Source organism: Ascaphus truei, chromosome 6, assembly GCF_040206685.1.
Source record: "Ascaphus truei isolate aAscTru1 chromosome 6, aAscTru1.hap1, whole genome shotgun sequence".
Lineage (NCBI taxonomy): Eukaryota > Metazoa > Chordata > Amphibia > Anura > Ascaphidae > Ascaphus > Ascaphus truei.
The window spans coordinates 46,372,444-46,377,303 of NC_134488.1; the positions used below are offsets into that span (position 1 = coordinate 46,372,444).

The 4,860-nt window shown below is 45.7% G+C and overlaps 1 protein-coding gene across 4 annotated transcripts in view; it reads right to left on the reverse strand.

Moving 5' to 3' along the window:
• Window positions 1-4,860, reverse strand: part of GRIK4 (glutamate ionotropic receptor kainate type subunit 4) — a 213,137-nt gene that overhangs the window by 168,034 nt on the left and 40,243 nt on the right. The gene's annotated exons all lie outside the window — the stretch shown is intronic.

Sequence of the window (4,860 nt, forward strand, 5' to 3'; positions counted from 1 at the left end):
GCCTCTGCCGTATTATCAAAGTCTTAGTCAAAATCTCCTACGCAATATCTGAATTTAAGATCTTTTAAGCAGCCAATTAGCAAAGTCTCCATAGCTGCAGGATGTGGTATAATGAGTATGGTGACAGGTATATAGAGAAGAGGACCCAAGATCTGAACAGGTCCCGCGTTGCTCTGGCAGTTAGATTTCACATTTGTATTTTAAAATGGAAGATAGACCATACAGTAGAATTACACGATCAGATCACAATTACACGATATTAGCATTACAATGCCTCTCTGCGAAATCATCCTGGATGGCCCTCTGCCGACGTAAACTTAACATGGCAAAAACAGAGCTCCTCATACTTCCTCACAAACCTGGCCCTACTACCTCCTTCCACATTACTGTTGGAAGTACCATCATTCACCCAGTAGCACAAGCACGCTGCCTGGGGGTCACACTCGACTCCTCTCTCACATTCTCCTCTCACATTCAAAACGTAGCTAAAACCTGTCGTTTATTCCTCCACAATATTACAGATACGCCCTTTCCTCTGTTACTCGACTGCTAAATCTCTGACTCAGGCCCTCATTCTCTCCCGTATTGATTACTGTAACCTCCTGCTGTCCGGCCTTCCTGCCTCTCACCCGTCTCCCTTACAATCTATCCTAAACGCTGCTGCCGGAATCACTCTACTCTTTCCTAAATCTGCCTCAGTGTCTCCCCTACAATCTATCTTGTTAAGCAGCCGTTTTAGAACCTCCTGTTATTCCATTTTAACCAGTGGATTGAAAAAAAAGTAAGTGTTACTGTGTCTGGTCCACGCAAATATCTACATGTTTAAAACAGATGGACAAAGCTCTGAAGTTTTTTCTGGAAATATTTAGGCAATGTTATTATTTGTAGTAAAACCTGATTTCTTACTAAAAATGGAACTGTACATTTTATATGGAAAGCGCAGCAGTACCGTGGCTGTGAAAATGAAAAAATAATCGGTGCTCCATACCCCCCAGTAACTTTACACATTCACTACTGTTATTAAAGACGCCATCCATGTGCTTCAGAATAAAATATTTAATACCGGTTTGAAGCAGGGGGTCTCCGGAGCTAAACCCCTTTAATTTCAGCTTTGGGGACCCCCCGCTTCTAGAGATACAGACCTCCGAAGGGGGTGCCCGTATCTCCAGCCGTTTTGTGCAGTTTAAAGCGTCCGGTCACATGGGCCAATAGGAAACCGCACCGGGTGACATCACGGCTTCCTATTGGTCCGCAGGACGCGGGAGCCATGAAAAGCGCCCATAATGTGAACCCCGGCGTGGCTTCCGCCACCTACTACGGGGGTCTGTATATCCGGAAGCAGGGGGTCCCCAGAGCTGAAATTAATGGGGTTCGGCCTTCAACACATTAGCCGTAGGAGGTGGGCGACTTATGCCCAGTAAGTTTTGTTTTTCTGATATAGCGCTGACGGCGTAGGCGGCGCTGTGCACAGAACTTTGCAGTCACTATGAGTCCCTGATCCGAAGAGCTTACAATTTCATTTAGTGCTGAGACTGGCAATCGAACTGGGCGCATCCCTGGCTTCAAATGCTGCGTTCTTACCTCTGAGATGAACCTTTAACTTAAAGATGCAACGCCAGGTGGGACAGAAGCGAACGAATGGTGGGGCGATGTTCAGGCCTTGGCGCTGAAAGGACTAGCAATGCGCGCTTACTGTACATCTATCTTCATAAAGGTTTTAATGCAAAACTGCCACCCTTTATGGATCATGTTCCGGGTGTCAAGAACATTAATGTGATGTCACAGAATGGTCATCTCTTTATGGATGGCAGGAAGATACAATGTCCCTAGGTGACCCAGCAACAGAGACACTTCTGACACGTCCCTGCTAAAAAAAACTCACTGAAACGGGAACTTTCTATTAAAATGAGACTCTTTTCAACCTCCCCCCTCCTGCGGTCACCGAACGGTACCTGTCACTGGCAGAACTATAAATAGCATCATGGCAGGTGAGAGTCGGCCGGCAGAGACGCAGAACACTGCGCATGCGTGCAGGGAACCGGAGTGCATTACTTGGGATGATTTAACACAGCTGTTTTATTGATATTTAAACACACAAACGTATTACCTGACATAAAAACGTTCGGATGAAATATTTCTTATTGGGAGTAGCCCGCCCATCTCTGCAGAGCAGATCTGCTGTCACTGTCCGGCTGGGACGCTGGCAGATCTGGTGGAGCTGTGCACGGGAACCGCCGCCGCTGAGCTGCTAATTAAACCGCAGCCTCAACCCACACGGCTGCGTCTTATTCTCAACGGACAAGAGCATCAAACCCAGCTCCGCCCTGTCCCTTCTAATTAATTCAAGGACAATGTATTCACTTAACAGCCCTTTCACGTTATGGAAATGGAGCCAGCTACGTGCCGTATCCTCCTGTGTCAGAGAGGGGAGAGGTGTACGTGGTGTTAGCAAGTGTTTTGTAAAAACGCCTCTAACTGTTTTTTTAACCACTCCTTAATACTGCTACCCTAATTCCTCCGTTAACCAATCTGATCACTCCTTGTATACCTGCTCCTATAACTGCTCCTATAACTCCTCCCTATAACTCCTCCCCTAACTGCTCCCATAACCTCTCACTATAACTCCTCCCCTAACTGCTCCTATAACTCCTCCCCTAACTGCTCCTATAACCGTTCCCTATATCTCTTCAGAAGTCTTATCTGATGTAATGTTATGGAAAGTCTTGGGGTGCATTCATTTCTGGCGAGTTGGGGGATCTGATTCATCTTGCCGGGTCAGCAGCTTCCAGAGGGTTCCTCATATCTGGCACAGTTACAAATAACTAACCGTCCGTTAGTCCTCCTCAGAGGATGGGTTTCAGGTTCTGCAAAGAACAAAGACCTCTTCATCAGTTTGGGACCTCAGGTTCTTATCTGCCAGAGCACCACAAACGTCTGAAATCAGAGGAGCGGGCAGCTCTGAAAACGATACCCACTCTCTGGTGGGTCTGTAACCATCTCCTTTTATTAATATGGTGCCGGCATATTCCATAGCGCAGCACAATCTGGGATACAGAGACACCCCATTGCGTGGCGGCTCTGCAGAATTCGGAAACACGCCTGGCGGGGACACTGCGCAAAACATTCGCTCACATTGGTAAATGTGGCTGCTCATTTGCATATCCCTACCCAGAATCCTCGTCTGCAGCGTAGCCACTGTATGGTGATATGACCATGGGTGAAGCAGGTTTGGGCACTTTGTCTTTGGCAAATACGGTTAATATCGGAGTACTAATTATCCCCAAAATGTAAACATTGACCAAATAAATCAGTAAAGTCAGTAATTAACACCGAACAATCTCATTCGCTGAAAAATACACCGTAACGTTAAAATGTCTTTCAAAATAAGGCATAAACCGGGCCCGATCATTCAGCTGCTATAGCGCCGATTGGGAGGAGCCAAGGGGAGTTTCTGTGGGACAGTGCCACAATCGGCACTATCCAAGGTTAAGGCTGCGCATATAGTGCCGGTGACAGCGGCGCGATGTCGTGTCAAAACAAATGCATTGCCGCCGTCGCGTGCACTTATAGTAAGTGCGACGCGACGCCTTGGTTGCGATCGCTGGAAGTCATCTCAATTTGATTTTTCCAGCGACCGGAGCGTGACGTCGCCGGCACTATAATGAGTGCTGCAAACCCCAAACAAGAAGTCTTTAACCCCTCCTCAGCCAGAGGCGCTGGCCATACCATGCGGGCCTGTTTGGCAGTGGAGGGGTTAACCTCAGGACATAGGCTGCCCTGACAGGGATTGAGCAGAGGCAGCGCTGACCTTTACCACTGTCTGCTCGACCTTCAGCTCAGTCAATAAAGACAAATGGGGCATCTGTCAGGGTGCAGCTGAGAGAGCGTGTGTGTGCGCATAGCAATGTCAGTGTCCCTATGTCTATCGCTAAAGATGGATAGATTTCCAGATATATGTATGTATGTAAAACATATCCTAAGCTTCATTTTTGCATAGCCATTAGAACCAACCCCACACTGATGAGACCCATTAAGGTCGAAACAGTCTATCTGTGGGTGGGTTTGCTGGATATGCATCTAAACCCTGGCTGTGCTCAAAGCTGTGACCATGCAGCAAGCTTAAGCCTATAGGGAACCATGTTTATGGTTTTGAACCAAAAGGGGGCACTGTGTGCTCATTTGCATGTCATTTCCCAGAATCCCTTGCTGCAGTGGAAGTGCTGTGTGCTGGGTGACAATGGTGAAAGGCGGGTTTGCAGACCTGTCTAAGACATGCAAATGAGCATACAGTAATATTTCTATTTGAGATATATATATATTTCTATATAGATATATATATATATACATACACACACAATATATTATTTACATTACTGTGTGTATACAAAGCTGTAACTGTGTATGCGTGTGTTCTTGTGTGTACATATCTGTAAATATATAGATATAATTATGTGCAGATTAGATATGTTTACAGACATATTATTGTAAATAAATATATAGAAAATCACAAATCTGTATGCACGTGTGTATGTACATGGGAACATGTACACATGTTTAATGTGTATGTGTGTGTGTGTCACACTCTCAGAACTTATTCGCATTGATCTTTTTCTTTAATAAACTTTAGCAAACTTTTGCTTTCGCTTATGCCAAAATGCGTGAATTTCACAAAAATACAGACACATTTTCCTGCAAAATAAAACCCAAAACCCCAGTGAAAGTGCCCCCCCCCCTTAGTTATTTCGGTGTGTTCCAGTGTGTGTGCATCTGTGTGCCTTTGTGCATATATATGCTGTTTGTACTGTGCATCGTATAATAATACGGCATCTCTGCTAAGCTACAGGAATACAAGTACATCCC